The sequence below is a fragment of the Alosa sapidissima genome, chromosome 5, assembly GCF_018492685.1.
Source record: "Alosa sapidissima isolate fAloSap1 chromosome 5, fAloSap1.pri, whole genome shotgun sequence".
NCBI classification, from domain to species: domain Eukaryota; kingdom Metazoa; phylum Chordata; class Actinopteri; order Clupeiformes; family Clupeidae; genus Alosa; species Alosa sapidissima.
In genome coordinates, this window is record NC_055961.1 from 24,495,462 (window position 1) to 24,512,414 (window position 16,953).

At 42.7% G+C, this 16,953-nt stretch overlaps 1 long non-coding RNA gene across 1 annotated transcript; it reads left to right on the forward strand.

Annotated features, from left to right (window-relative positions):
• Nucleotides 1–908: 908 nt before the first annotated feature.
• LOC121709970 lies at nt 909–11,774 on the forward strand. The gene is made up of 3 exons (XR_006032070.1): nt 909–1,038; nt 11,067–11,141; nt 11,692–11,774. It is a non-coding gene; the product is annotated as an uncharacterized LOC121709970 (long non-coding RNA).
• The last annotated feature ends 5,179 nt before the right edge of the window (nt 11,775–16,953 follow it).

Consider the following 16,953-nt stretch of genomic DNA (forward strand, 5'->3'; position numbering starts at 1 on the left):
GTCAATGCACATCATGGCATGAACGTGTCACACGGCAGTCTGGTAAAACCACTCATCCACTGGGTGGGCGTGGCCAGTACACAGACTCAACAAGTTATGCAAATGGTTCTACATTATACAGTATAAACATAGAAAAGCTATTGACAGAGACAAGATTATTTCACTATATAATTGTACGATTAACTTTGTTTATATTTATTTATCTTTGTTTTGAATTTAACTGAGCAGCAATGTATCAAATTCTCTTGGCTTTAATGCTGTGGGTGCAGGTGCAAGTGCAAGTGCGGTCAGCCCCTGATTCAACATAGTTTCCACGTTTAGCCACTGGAGTGTGCAGTCACATCGGGCTTCCTCAGTAGTCAGCAGCAGCGCCCAACTCTCACCCCTCGTTGTTTTTCTGTCCATGCGCCACATGGCGACCAACTTGACAGCTGGGTAGATACTGTGGCAGGGACAGAGTTCTCCACATCGATTGGAAAGCTATACAAACAATGCATTTGTCCAAACCGTATTGGATTAAAAAAAAACACACCCTTTAGTTAAAAATACTCCTTTATATGTAAAACACAACAAACTAATCATTATGATGGGTCGTATGGCCATGTGTTTTTGCTTCTAGCCTACAAAATACATTTGTCTAATGTTTAAGCCCAAGGTTTGGCTAGTCTTGTAGTGCTGTGGCCTCTAACCCACACAGTGGAGCTGCTGCTTTTACATTATCGAACTTTTTTTTTTGGCCAAAACACAAACACTTATTACATGCACAGACGAATGAACAACTGTAAAACGTCTACAATATCCACCAATCCCAGCGTTATATGCCTACGGTGCCTGCGCAACTGGCTTCTTTTGGTAACGGAAGTTTTCGACACGTCATGTTGATTGGCGTACTGCTTCCCCACTTGACGATGAGAACATTTTTGTTCTCAACGACAAACAGCCACTTATTATCGAGGAGGCGGGGCCCTAAGAGAGGTCCATGAGTGGAGTGGATTTGAGGGTTTAAGAGGAAAACAAGGACAAATCCCGTTGTTGCAGGTAGGGAAATCACTATGTAAAAGTTTATTCGATGTGTTTGAAGTACAATCTATAGTTATACAAATGCCTTCAGGGTAATTGCGCGTTTCCAGAAGTACTGTGTATTGCGCTAACCTGCTAAACCGCTATGTTCCAATCTGTTCAGCGAAACGTAGCCATGCTTCATGTTTTGTCCTTTCTTCAAATCCTCTAACCCGGTGAAGTTAACAGTTGTCATGTTAAATACGGGATCGTATAGACAAACTTAAACAGTGGTTGATGTTGTTTCGTACCCTAACCGTGTATATTTATGGTCTGATAAAGTCAGTAGTACCTTAGGATGGTTGAAGTTATACGGATGGTTAACTTGCTAGCTAGGTGGTTAGCCAGCTAAGTTTTAGAAGTTCCGAAATAAACATGAGCAGGCTTGTCCGTCTTGGAAACCCCTGTGTGTCTATGTATAAATAAAATGCTTTAGCTTTACAACAGGTTAATAATGTGTCTGAATTGCGGTTCTCATTCAAATAAATGTAATTAGCACCCAAGCTAGGTTGGCATTACTGTTCTTCTACACAAGCATCAGATTCTGTAACGTACTAGTTTGACATGTAGACTATTCGAGTTCTCTGACAAGTGTCTGCACTTCCCATTATGATCTAAGATTGGTTTAGGAAGCTGTAATAATCTTTAATGGATGTCTATGATATTGCTGAATGTTATGAATCGGTCCATTAAGCAATATTATCATCTGGCTCTCGCTCCCATTATCCAACAAAATTGCAAACTATAAAACTGCCAGGCCTATAACAAGTCCTGATATTACTGACAGAAACTTACACTTGTACTTATGAGACTTGTATATCGCCTAACACAGCCATTTCTTTGAGGTAACGTTTTGTGTTTTCATTGGGTTTCAGGGGACTGACTAGTGTCTGAAATGTAATGCAGGTTGTTTGGCTGATCCACCAGACGTGGTCTGTAGCTGAGTATAATGTGAAATACTTGTAGAAGTTGTTTATATGTTCATGTTTGTCCAGACTGTGGTTCCCCTGGAGTGAAGTCTTCCACTATAGCATATCTTGTAGAATTGCTCAATGAGTCCATAATAGATAACAAAATGGCTCTTCATACAAGAAGTAGTTGTGTTACATTCAGTGCTGGGTCAATTAAGTTGAAATTACAAAGGCCATTTCCCCACAAGCACATCCTTTTTTAAGCACAGCGGATTCCACACGATCACGAGGCTTCTAGCAAAAGCTCTTTTGTTTTAGTAATTTACTGATGGCTCCAAGCTGTTTTTAGTGTCTGGAACAGTTGTTCTGACTGAGGTCAACCATCCATGTTTATCATGTGTATTGTTTTGTATTTCGAAAATATTTCGAAATATCTAGCTTCTTGTCCTTATTGAAACATTTCTCCATTGTCTTTATTCTCTATTTTGAGAAAAGATAATGTCATGTGCCTATACAATCCATTTTTGGGGTCTTAAAAACGTGATAAAAATAGTGTGCTATTGTGGATACTGTTGCATGCCATGGTGTCCTAAGCAGATTGCATTGGTGTACCCATTTAATGAGCTTTTGTTCGTATGCTCAGTCCAGTCAGTCCGGGCAGCAGCGGCTGTAAAAAGGGTGTGTGTGTTAAAACCTGTGTGCTAAGATCTTGACTTGTTTGTAAAGCGTCAAAATGACTTTTTTTTATGACTGAAATGTTAATCAGAGATCTGCTGAACATGTAGGCTTAGCATAATTTACAGGGGTAAGCTATCAGTAAGGGCCGAAAGATTAATCCAAATCTAATCGCAATATCAGTCAAAAATCGTCAGCATTGTTCAGTCCTGTATCAATACTCACTAGCTCCTTTCAGTTCCTCAGTGTCAGTGACTGTTTGAAAGGGGTGTAGTGTGTTGTGACCTGGTAACACAACAAGACAAGTTTCTTTCACCTATGGCTAAATGGAGGACTACTAGTAGGCTACAAGGCTACAACACGTATGGCACAGTGAAAAGCTGCTTCTCATAAGCCCAGCTTTGTGAGTTGCAGGTAAATGTCTTTTGGCCGTCCTCCAGTATTGTCAGAGAGTGAAAGAGGCTTTCCCTCAAGTGCCGGCTTCTCTTCACTGTTCTGCACACTACCAATTGATAGGCGTAACTGTAATTCAGAGGCCATGGCATCAGTATTGGATTCCAGTTTTTCTTTGCATGGCAAGACACTTCACTCGGTAAAATTGGTACACTACAGAGTGATGTCCGCCACCTCTGTGCATAGATAGTTTGGAAATTACACAAATTGTGCCAAGAATGCCACTTTGTTTTCTCTCAACTTCAAAATCAGTGGATTCAGGCAAAACATGCTGTTTAGAAATAAATTGGGGTGTTCAAGTGGTTAGTATTCAGTGATGCCTTTTGCCTTATTTTGCAGTTGGCCTAAATGTGTCAGCACACAAAGCACAGGTTTTGTGTAACGATTAGCCTATTTTAAAAATGTACCATTTTGGAGAGCAGAGTGATTTGCTGTCTTCAGAGAAAGTCATTTTTATTTTTTCACTCTCCTGGTTTCACTTCTCAGCCAGGTTGGATGGCAGTGCACCATGCCATTTGTTAAGCAACCCATTCCGATTAACAGTGGCCATGCTGCAAAAGATGAAGGCCTGAAAATGCAACAGCCTTTGTTTCATAAGCGTCAGAACATATCTCCAGTCATGCATCTGGAGGCTGTTTATCTTGCGACCGAATCTGGTCTGGCTATTTTGCACTAAGACAGCCTCTGAAATTATGTTTTTGTGACACATGGCAAATTTTCTTTGTGTGTGTACACAGTGTTTTTCAAAAGGAAACACAAGAAAAGAGGTAAAGTGATGTCAGCATAATAGATTTGGTGTGGTCTGTGAGGACACTGATTCACTGCTAGCAAAAAATAGTGGTAAGAAATAAGAAGTGTGTCTGTATTAAAAACGAGATGTCAGTGGTGGTGTGTTGAAGATGCATAAAATAATGCTCCCTGGCTCCACAGTACTGTGTAATCTGTTTTTCATTGTTTGCCATCATTGATTTTTTTAGCTGGGTCTTTCTTTATTTTTTATGTCGCTGGGTCTTTCTTTATTTTTAACTGTCGCTGTGTATTAGCATCAAAGTCTTACGCCTAGGCTCTCTCGAAGGATTATATGTGGGAAGGCCCAGGAAACGCACACTGATGCAGAAATGTGTCCGTTTCTGAAACCCTCAATTGAGACATTAAGTGAACCGTTAACACTTAAGACCATTACTGGTTTGAAGAAATGGCATTGCACTCCGTCAATTCAGGTGGAGTTCAACAGGTGTCAGGATTCTGGGCCAGTGAGGGCAGGCTGGATTAGTGCAGTGACAGCTCTCTGGCAGTGGACGCAAGCCAGCAGCAACGCCGAAGATCACCACAGCTCACTCGGTTCTTTTAAGCCCTCTGAGGAGATGGTACAACAAAGAGGACAGTGTGTGTGTGTGTGTGTGTGTATTGTGTATATGTGTGTGATGGGAGATGGGCTAAGAGACCATAAGCGAGGTCCATATTGTTCTATCCCAAACCCCTTTCTGTTCCAGCAAGCAGGGTCTTAAAAGGCTGTCAACTGAAAGATTTACCATGTTTGAGCCTGTGTGTGTGTGTGTGTGTGTGTGTGTGTGTGTGTGTGTGTGAGTGAGGGGGGGTTGGTTATGGCCAGTCAGAGAGTGCTTGTGAAACTGTGTGTTATGTTTCAGGCCTCAGAGTGTCACGTTCAAGCGCTTGCCCATCACTGTGATGAGTCACCGCTGTGAGGTGGGATTGCGGGTCTCTGGAGTGGTCCCCCCTAGAGTGCCGACCTGGAGCTTTTTACAGCATGTTATGTCAAGAGGGTCTCCTCCCTCCTCTCCTCCCTCCTTCAGTCTTCTGCCAGATCAAGCGAGGACATGCTTCGTCTCCTTTCTCTTCCTCTTCCTCCTTCATGTTTGTTTTGCTTTACCTACTTTGATGTCTGGATCCTTAACTTGTTAGCCTATCCAAGGCCAAGGAACATTTCAGTGTATTTTTCTCAAAGGATTCTCAATGATGCCAGGTTCATCATCGTCGAGTGGCCCAGCATTTATTTACATAAATGCTATGAAGATAATTATTTTAATTGTGTTGTCATCATAGCAACAGATGTAAATGTCAGTGTGTGACATGAGGGTTCTGGGGGGCAGATTGGGAAGAGGAGGCGATCTGTCTCTCACTCTGGTATAAACTCCAGGCCGAGGGAGCATAGCTAAACTCAGAGCTCCTGGAGCAATCCTGTCCTGTCTTCATGTGGCAAGGTGTAAAGTGACAAAAATATTGTGTTATGTTCACTTAAATTTGCATTAACGCACTGTAATGTTCACTTTAACTTTCAATCTTTCCCAATTTTTTAAAATGAAGTAAATCACATGATAGTCACTGTTCTAATTTCCTTATTTCTGATTTGCCTAGAAGTTTGACATTCGAAGCAGAGAATGTCGCTGTCCTTTAAAGTGTAGTTTGAATTTTAGCCATAACCTTCTAAACATTCCGCTGCGCTGATACCAACATTGACTTTCCAGAAATATTGATTTTGAGTCACATCAAGTTTAATGTATGCAGAGAACATTTTGCCGTCCAACTGTAGATAAGAGTGGCAGGCCTAATGAATAAATGCAAAGACAAAAAAAGGAAAGGCTGATGAGAACAAAGGGATCAAGTTTGCTCTGCCAAATGGATCATTTATGTCTGATAGAGTTCGCCTGCCCTGGCTGTGACTCCCCATACCATCCTGCTAGAAAACTACAGACCACCTGCTGGTCTAAGCAGGTTCGTGGTCAGCAAAGCTGGCCTGTTGCTGGGCTAAGCTCAGCAGTGTTGGTTTTATGCCAGCATATTAGAAGAACAGCTTTGAAGGACCTTGACCAGCCATGCATGCATTTTCGTTTAAAATGCTGGTGTTCAGTCATCTTAGACGAGCATGACCTGTTGCTTCCGAGTACATTCCAAACACAGTAGCCTATATGGTCCATTCAAGAGTGTTGGCGTCCTGGTATTTAATCAAAGTTATCGGAAATCCATCCTACACCAGCAGACCACTTCAAAACTGGCATCCTCTGAGTGTATGGGATCCATTGCAAGATCAAAAAAAACAGAAGCAGGATTACATGGCTGTGAAGGGGCCGAGCAATATTTTGAATGGGCATCCTTTTACTCTGTGCTTGTGCTTTTTCCCAGACCAGAGGCATGGAAGTCAATGACTAAGAAGATGGTGGGGAAGGGTACAGCTCAGCTTTTTTAAACTGTTCCACTGTTGGTGAATGGTCCACTTTGTGGGGTCAGGGCTCAGGCATTCTGGATTCTGCACTTTCTCATTTTATCTGGTCTTTTGTTTGCTTTGCTTGTTTTCTTTAGGCCTACTCCTAAACCCATGTGTGATGACAGTGGAACTGGTTTGTAGTGAGCTCTTTCCTACTAGACAGGTGTTTAGACATTAGAGTATCAAGCAAGTCTTAATTATTTCCACATGCTTTTAAGAAACGACATGCTTGCTCTTATTTCTTCATTCCTCATCTCGACGTCTGTGACTCTCTCTTAGTTGTGACACTGCCGGCACTTACGCAGACATGACCTGCGGTGTCAGTTTCCCCTGGAGCTGTCTTGCAGTAGGTCTGTCTTTCACGAACATCCTAAAAATGTCAAAGCGCCAATAACTCACGGGCCCTCTACATTTGAGCACAGGCTCGGGGCGAAACTCAGCCCTGCCTTTCTTTTTCTGTCATTTCTTACCAGGGAACAGGCTCCACTGCAAATTCCCTCAGCTGTCTTCCTCGCCAGCAGCAGCCAAATATCACTGCAAGAAAGGGCTGCGGCTCAGTTTACTCGCCAGCAAAGACCCTGGTGTGTGGGGTGAACATTATCACAGGGCAAATGTAGCTCTAGTCACCCTCTTAAAAATGTTTTTAAACTAATGTTGGCTTCTTATGCTGACTATTTCTGTCTCGCATGCTGTGCTTGGAAGGTTAAGCTAGTTTGTATTTAGTTCCTGTAATAGGCCTTGTTGTAGAATGTGCAGTCTCAGAATAAGGCGATCTTGTCGAGTGTAGCACAATGCAGGATCACTCAACTGTCAAAGCCAACTTATCAATCTGGTGTAAATCGTAATTGGTATGACACACCCTGATAACAGGTTGCAAGTAAGGTAACACCCTATTATCTCCGTTCATTGTGGGATTAGGCTAGGCTAAATCTCAGTCAAAACACTGAAAAGGGAGAGCAGAAATATTTTGTAACTGATAATTCAGCGCCAAGTACAATGCCATCAATTGCTGTAATTTTAAAGCCTGTGCTGTCTCAAATGAGTGGAACGCTGGTAGTTGGTGAGTGATTTACTTTGTTGTTGATTTATTTGAATTGCTAATGAGTAGGCTAAATCCTTGTTTTACTTGTTGCTGAACTGCAGCCCTGTGTTTTGGGAAGTGGCTGGTGGTTGCCCCATGTCCTCTGACCTTTTGAGATGATTGAGCGGTAAGCTGCAATCCCACTGGGTTAAGGGGGAATTTTATGCTGGGCACCCCATCTGGCCCCACTGTAAGAGCGACTCCTAATGTACGGTGGAGCAGCTCTGCTCTGTCCCATTAATAATCAACCTCGGTCTGGTCTCTGTCTCTGCTGTGCCAGCTGACCCGAATCCATATTGACCCAACCAGGTCTGACACTTTTTTTTTGCTGTATTTTTCTGTTGCTCCTGGTCTTGTTGTGAAATTGTTCAGCTTGCCCTGTTTCACCTCTCAATGAATGATTACTAGACTGGTCTACATTCTGGTTTTCTCTCTGTACCTTCTCTATCTCTCGACCATACTTTAATCTGTTTTAACATGATGTTTCCATTTCATTTCATTTTTATATTTTTCCTAATACTGGTGTAACTGATACTGATAAACCAGGATCGATCTTCCTGTTGTCTGATAGTGTGCATAAAATGATGGCAAGTGTTTGTGGGTTCTTGCCATGACGATGCCTTGTTTAAGCATGTACTGCCCGCCATCTTTAGCCTTTATGTCGACTCCACTGCGGCAGAAATGGCCTGTACTGTACCATCACAACAGAATCACTGTCAAGATGTAAGATTCAGAGGGGCAGAAAGAATATTACTCTGTGTGTGTGTGTGTGTGTATGTGTGTGTGTGTGTGTGTGTGTGTGTTTTAATCCCTAAATATGAGTTCTGGGTAAAGCAGCTTTGCCGCTTCATCTTTTGTCAAAAAGCTCGGTGTAAGCTTAGTTGATTTAGACATATCTGAAGACTATAACCTCAGACGATTGCATTGAATTGAAAATGAGCACTTTGCTAAAAAAAATGGCGATGTTGGGCCTAAGCATTGCATGACAAATCTTGCTCCAAGTAAACACTGGAGTTCAGTTGTTTTTAAAGATCAGACATAAGCCATTGTGGACCTTAGACGTATTTAAATTAAAACTGACAAAATGTAACTGATTTCATTTTAGAAATGTTTAGGTTATACGCAGTTCACACACAATACAATATTATTATGATTTTTTGTTATGTATAATGTCTTTGAAGAAGTTGCAGTGATTTAAAAAGTTCAAAATTGTTTCCATTAGGCAAACATGACAAAAACACTGATGCTTGTATTAAGCACTAATGTTATGATGTGGTGGCCCTGTGTTATGTCACAATCAACATTGAAGGGTCTTGTACTTGTTAACATTGTTTGTATGTTTGTGTAGGCCTAATGTGTTATGCAGGGTGCCAGGTTGCCATGTCTATGCATATTGGTAAGGAAATGTTGGAAGGCTATTACATTTGCATATTGGTAAGGAAATGTTGGAAGGCTATTACAAAGTCTAAAAAGTAGCAAATGAAGGAATATGATTCTTCTATAGAGAATTGGGTCAACTCCCACTCAGATGATTGAAGATGATCATGTTCCTGCTGTTAATATTGGGCAGATTGGCCTAAGGGAGTGGACCATGGGGTCTGTCTCTTATGACATGGTGAGGAGCGTGGGATGGGAAATCCCCAAGGGGTCTGACCGTCCAGCACCCACAGCAGCATGTGAGCTCAGCACGTGAGGAGGAAATGCTGCCCTCATAGATCTTGCCCTATCTTGTCCCCAGTGGATGATCTCATGGCTCATGCTGTCTGCTCATGATGACCTCATCCATGAGCCATGATGTCTGTGTTCTGACTAGTTTTGGGGTCTGCAACTTCAGTTTGTACTCCATTTCCTCTTCATCCTCAGTGCGGCTCCTTCTCGCTGCCCTCCAGAGGATTCCTGTGTTTTCCCTGATCTCTCTCTCTCTCTCTCTCTCTCTCTCTCTCTCTCTCTCTCTCTCTCTCTCTCTCTCTCTCTCTCTCTCTCTCTCTCTCTCTCTCTCTCTCTCTCTCTCTCTCTCTCTCTCTCTCTCTCTCTCTCTCTCTCCAGGTTGATATCATGTCGGATACACAGTGGCCTTATGTTTTCTGTATTATCTAGCATATCTGGCCTTATCTATTATGTTTTTTTTTTTCTTTCTTCAACTTGTCCTCCTCTTGTCCATCTTCTGTTGCATGTCTCTATTTAGGTTATGACACGCACACACACACACTACACACACACACACACACTATACACACACACACATGCCATCAGTCATAGCCACTGTTATCTTTTGCCTAAGGGCCTCTGGGAGGGCCCTGATGCTGTTATCACCCCAGCTGATTTTGTCTCTCTGAGGGCTAACGCTCGTAACTGTTGGGTGCTGGGGCTGTCCAGCCAGATGGCAGACAACGCCCCAAAATATGAGTCTGAAATATTAATAGAAAGGCCATATGCTCTCGTTCCACAAATAGCCTACATGCAGAGGGAGAGCGAGGATCCAGCACGTGAATAGAGTAGATAGGAGCTAATGTGTGCATACATGTGTCCGTGGTCACACATGCACACACACACACACACACGTGTGTGTGTGTGTGAGTGAGGGAGGGAGAGAGACAGTGTTCTGTATGCCTGACGTCATGCTGCTCTCTCACAAGGAGTGAAAGTAGCGGGGGTTAGAGAGGCAGAAAACTTCCTTATTTAGCAGCAGTGATGCACAGGAGAGCAGGAGAGACAGACTGGCAGGCAGACAGACAGGAAGATTAGTGAGACGTAGAGCAGGGATAGAGAGGGAGACAGGACTGAGTCCCTCCGAAGTTAGTTCCAGCACTCGTCTCATCCGAACGAGCAGTGATGCACAGTGGAAAGAGAAACAAAGGAAGAGAGGAACCTTGGGAAAGGTAAAAAAGAAGGAGAAGAGAAAAGCTGGATAATGTAAGAGAATCATTCACTGATTCAGAGACAAAGAAGTACACTTTGGCAGGATCAGGCAGAAAAGAGACGCTGCAAATGATGACATGTGTGTTGTGGGTGTTTTCTTCTGTCCATGGTGATTTGTTTGGTTCCTCTGTCTGTGTTGTACCACTGTAAGAGTGTTGAGATCAGACGTAGGGAAACACAAACAAAGGTCAGAAATGACGTCACAAATATCATGTGTTATGAAAGTAGGGGATTGTGCAGCGTTTTGCCACTGGATTTCTCAGTTGTGACGACAGATGTTAGGCTTTTGGTCCAGGGCTTCATTTGCAGGGCAGGGGCCTTGACAATACCTTTCTGATTGATGGTTCCAGTGCAAACCTGGTTTTGTGATTTTGTGAACAAAATATCACTGGAGTACAGTAATACTGACTTAATTAAATAATTGAAACGATTGAATTAAATCAAACTGTTTTCCAGTAAAAACATGCTAGTTGTCAATATAGCGCACACACTGTTGCCATTTTTCTTGTCATTGTTTTTAAACATACCTTTATTAATTTAAAAACAATGTTTTTGTCATTTAGATAGATAGATAGATAGATACTTTATTGATCCTCAAGGGGAAATTCAAGTCCTCAAGGGGAAATGACAATTTACTGTCAGGTTTTAGGATCTTTGGTGCATCCATGTATTATTTCACATTACTAACTATATTACGACATGACCCAAGATCTCTGATCACTGACCTGCTCCTGATCTCTTTCAGTGGCGTGGGCTTTGGCGAGGGCATGGACCACCCTGTACATCGAGGGGATACGATGTCCATCGGACTTCATGACAGGTACTGTGCAATGTGTGTGTCTCCTTCACAGATTCCCTCTGCTTCCTCACCTCCATCATATCTCCTCAGGCACTCCCCCCACAGCTGGACATCCGCGACTGTCCATGAACAGGTGTCCCCCACAACCCCCCCCCCCAAAAAAAAAAAAAAAATCCCACGATTATTATTACTCGTAAAGAACTTCAAACACACCCCCTTTCCTTTCGGCGCACCATCGATCTGTTTACGAAAGCTTCCAGCACAGATCAGTGGCAATTACTCATTCCTTGTACTTTCCTGCAAAAAGATACTTTGTCATTTTAGTCTCTGTGCAGTACGCACCAGCATCTACAATAGGTAGAGATGCCGTGGGGGAGCTCAGGGTCCAGAATTTGCACCCACCACTCACCAGATAAAAGTAAAAAAATCTTCTTGGCGAATAAATTAAGTGAGGTCAGTTCCAATTGGTGGGTTGCTGAAATAAGCCTACATCAATACAAACTTCCATCACTGTAACACATAAAGTTGATGTCTAAGTTTTGCAATCTTGAATGACCCTTGCTGTCCACAGTCGCTATAGGTTGATGCAAGCGATGATGATTCAGACCAAATCACACCAAAGAATCACTACAAGACAAAACTGTTGCAATGGAGGGAATTCATTGCAAGCCATCTAATGCATGGCATCATCTCAGGCTTTTGGTCACATAAAAACGTATTAACTTGGTTTGAAGAACGCCAGTGTCAGTAAGCATACACCTTTTTACAGATGTTGTTCAATTTCATAAAAATAAACACAATTTCACAGTAGAGATGCACCGATTGCAATTTTCTGGGCCGATTCCGATTTTTCATAGAATTTGATCTGCCGATTCCGATTTCATTTCTTCTGACCACTTTACAGCATACACAAAGAGTTATTTTCCATCTTTTCTTTAATAGAACTTGTTAACATAGAAATGTAATGAACTTATCAATAATGGAATGGCTGTTAACAAAAATGGATCAGGTGACTTCTTCAAGTCTAACTTCAGCTGCAGTATCAAACTATAATGCTTCCCAGTGTGGGACATTCATTTCACACACTACTAAATGCACTGTGTTATGGAACACCCATTTTATTCTTCTTCCATCTAATATCCAACTTAAAATGTCATGATACATTTGAACATGCTGCCATGGAACATATTTTCATATGCATTGATGCATTTATGGGAGGGTGAGGGAAAAGTGGGAGTATAACACTAACACGGGGGAGAAGTGCTAATAGCGATCGATTAGGTGCTCCGCAATATATTATATGTATGAAAACAGTGCGCGTCTGTTTTGCGGTTTTGCGCGTCTGTTTTTACGTTAATCCATTTAATTCCGGTTAAATACATAGAACTTAGTAGGATATTCCGAGCACCAGTTTTCTTTACTGTAGGCTACTATGTCAAAAGCAACTTCAACTTTTGTTTGCCTTTCTAATTGGTTATCGTATGTTCACATTTACAACAACATCCACTTCCCAATCTGCTAGACTAGGGTATAAAGGCATAGCCCTATAGTTTACGTGCAGTAAATAGTTAGAGTATTTTTTAAGTGGAGTAGAACTACTAGGCCTACTCTGTATGTCGCTGCTTGTTGACATTTTATTATCATGTAGCCTGTGATCGCTAAACTTTGATTCTTTTTAATGACTCAATCGGTTAACTCCGCTCAGCTGCGCTTGTGGTTCAGCTGTGGGCACGCAATTAGCGGCAGGGATGGGCGGTGATGAGCGCTGTTTACGTAGCCTGAAGTGACAGCTTCAAGCAAAGCACAGCGTTCACTTTTTGCACATAGAAAAACTCGGTATTAGCACTTTCTTTGTACATCCAGCTGTGAGTGCTGGCTTTTGCTAGCTCCTTCAAACTTTGCAAACTCTGATGGGTGATGCTGTTTCAAGTGCGGCCCACGATTGCATTTGACCGGCATAAAATCGGCATGTGGTCGCCGGTCATGGCCGTTCACCAGCCGATCAATCGGTGCATCTCTATTTCACAGACTACTGCCTAGTGAGCTTGTTGGTTAACTTTGTTGGCCAACCAATAACCAGCTTGCTTGTATCAGGCAACAACAAGCAGTTTGACAAGTGTTGCAACATTGGTCCTGTTGTAAGCTGTCTTAGGGGTCAGCGACATTGGTCCTGTTGTAAGCTGTCTTAGGGGCCATGACCGCTGGTTTCACAATGCTTTGCTACAAATGGCTAGTTCTAGGTAGTTGTAGTTGGCCTGCCTTCATGGCAGGTTGAAAAATAATATGCCTCTTACATTTTTGTCAGTTTACCAGCCATTGGGAGATGGACCAGAAAGTTACTTTTGAACCCTGAGGCAGTTTGTATTTGTTCTGAATAAAAGCAGCTAACTTTAATAAGCCTTGCTTTTATGTTTTTACCACCTGTTGCATCAGCAGACAATGGGTTCATTACTTTCCCATCAATATTTCACATGCTTCTGAAGAGCAGCCTGCCATGCTTCACTTTCACATTAGGTGTGAGTGAGTGGTCCTGGAAGCATATCCTGATGTCGCACTAATCAGCTGATGAAATACGTGTGAATATGTCTCTGTCTGACATCTAATGGCATTCTGTTCACGTTTCGGCTCTAATGGAGCGGTCTGTTAGTCTCAGCCGAATGTCCCAGATGTGAGGTAAAATGGAGTGGATTGAGTGGCCCATGTGGCGACTCTTTGAATGCTGTCGGTGTTCCGTCTGGCCCAGGTCAGGTCAGGTTCTCAGCTAATGGACTTTCAGCTGGCATAATTGATGGCGACTCCCAGGTCTCCCAGAGGAGAGAAAGAGAGGTCGCAATTGTCCTGCCATCTCAATGCACTGGCCTTGTTATTACTCTACTCTTCTTACTCTTTATTTTGCTCCTTTCTTTTTAGCTCTTTCTTTCCCCTCACTGTCACTTTTTTTACATTCTTGCTTTCTTTCTTGCCATCTTTCCTCCCCTCTTTCCTTTCCTCTCTCTCTCTCTCTCTCTCTCTCTCTCTCTCTCTCTCTCTCTCTCTCTCTCTCTCTCTCTCTCTCTCTCTCTCTCTCTCTCTCTCTCTCTCTCTCTCTCTCTCTCCCTCTTCCTGCTTTCCTCTAGTGCACTTCCCTTAAGCGGCTCGTCAGTCTTCTCCCCTCTTTTTTTTTTTGAAGATTGCCTACCTGGGCTCTCAGTGATTAGGGCCTGTGCTGAAGCCTTGAGTGTGGTGCCGGCTTCAAGGCTGTTGGGGTCCTCCACGCAGTTTGTAAATTACACTGCTCAGCCTGGAAGCTGCCATTGCACTTGGGTTTGTGTGTTTGTGTGTGTGTGGAATGAGAGGCAGAGTGGAGTGTTCTGAGAATACTGAATTTAGCTGATATTTTGAATGACTGCTTTTTCTCCTGTTTCTGCTGGCTCCTGCTTTCCCCTGTGTGTTATGTTAAACACAGCCCTCCTCTCACTCTGCTGAGCTTTTTTTCTCTATGCCATTGGTTCAGCTGTTCAGGGTTCACAATGTCTCCACACACACACACTCACACACATCGTGGGTATTTTAGCATGGTATCATAAAAGCACCAATTACTGCCCCTTTCGTTCAAAAATTCTAAAACAACATTTGATAAATAAACTGTACATTTTTCAGTAGTCATAGGTGTCATGATTTGAACAAAATTTGGTTTGGTTCTTAACGGGTTAACGGGAGCATTTACCACCTTATTGCCCTATTTCCGCTCACTCACACGGCTCTTCAACGGTTAGGCCGAGAATTCTCATCACGAAATCAAAATTCCACTGGAGGCCCAAACAGATTTTTACACGCAACCTTACAACACTGTTTACAGCTCTTCGAGTCACGGTAAAATTTCATTTTTGGTACATAGCTAATTTAGATACACTTATGGGGTGGGTGCTTGCGTTTCTTTAGGAATCCGCTGTCTTGGTTTGTATAGAAATGAATATTAAATGACACATGCACAGAAATAGGGCATGGGCTGAAATAGGTGACGTTCCGATACAACATTTAGCATCTATACTCCTCACATGTGGAGGCATTTCAGAACAGTCAAATCACACATGTGGAGGCATTTCAGAACCGACAAATCACACATGTGGAGGCATTTCGGAACAGACAAATCACACATGTGGAGGCATTTCGGAACAGACAAATCACACATGTCGAGGCATTTCGGAACAGACAAATCACACATGTGGAGGCATTTCAGAACAGTCAAATCACACATGTGGAGGCATTTCAGAACAGACAAATCACACATGTGGAGGCATTTCAGAACAGACAAATCACACATGTGGAGGCATTTCAGAACAGACAAATCACACATGTGGAGGCATTTCAGAACAGACAAATCACACATGTGGAGGCATTTCAGAACAGACAAATCACACATGTGGAGGCATTTCAGAACAGACAAATCACACATGTGGAGGCATTTCAGAACAGTCAAATCACACATGTGGAGGCATTTCAGAACAGTCAAATCACACATGTGGAGGCATTTCAGAACAGACAAATCTTGCCATGTGTCATTTCCATTGCTCCTCTAAATAGCTGGGCACCATTTAAACAGTCTAAAATGCTGAACTAATTTATGCAATGTTTACTTCTCACCTTGATCATCGTGTTATTAAGCAACTGCAATTAAACTGCAATTTGTGTATCTGTGTGTCTCTTGAGAAGATGATGGTAAGTCTCTGTGTCCAGAAGTCTGACTCCATCCCTTCCTTCCTTCCTCTTCTGCAGGGTTACAGCATGTGCAGAAAAGCTTGTAGATTCTGACAGCCTGTAAAACATGGCTCTGCTGCATGCCACCTCTGATCTGTGTGTGTGTGTGTGTGTGTGTGCGTGTGCGCGCGCATACGAGACTGCCTCGCAGTTAGCCATCTTCTCACAGGGCTGCTTGTGAAGGGTTGCTAGGCAATGGCTTTCGTTGCCGAGAGAGTGCACTGCCAGACCGCTGTGCACTGAGGCATGTGTAGGAGAAAGTGTGTGACAGTCAGAGACACTGTGTGTGTATGTGTGTAAACGAGAGAGAGAGAGAGAGAGAGAGACAAAGAGAAAGAAAGAGTGCATGTGAACATGTGTGAGAGACAGATCCTAGTCAGTTAAATTGACTTCTGCATGGAATGTGAGGGCAGAACCTTCCCATGGTGCCCAACCAGGCTCTGACATTGATTTGAATGGCATGTGCGCCGATGGAAATAGCCTGTAACCTCTCCAAGAAGCAACGTGTTGTATGGACCCTTTCAAGAGAGTTCCATTATCAGCATCATAGTTGGCCCCACAAGACTTCCGTTTTAACATTCCATATGTTATCTTAATGCAGAGGAAGTAGATAGAGAGTAGGGCCCAAATAGAACGTTCAAGCATTGTTTTTGTTTTTATTGTTGAAAGGGTCTATTACATAATGGTTGTAATGGGATCCACCAGTGTTCTGTTTGGTCTCCCAGTGATGTTTGAACCACTAAGCTTGAACCTTCTTTCACCTCTCTGGAGCACAAATAGAAGTCACATCAGCACACGCTACCTGCTGCATTCTAATAGCCCTGAGTCCCTGTTATGATATAGGGCTGATATGTGACTGTATTCACTGATCATAGAACAAATTGATTTAGAGGAACTTCGCTGTTTTTTATTGATCAGATTTTACCAGATGAGAGCAGTGACTCACCCAGAGTCTGCAGACAATTTGATTGCATTTGGTTCATTTATAGGAAACTGCTGCAGCATACAGAGAGGGTCTAAAAGTACAGAAGCCTAAAAGCATCCACTAAAACAGACACACCCTCAGGGCTCACAGTGTAAGATAGACAGGAAAGTG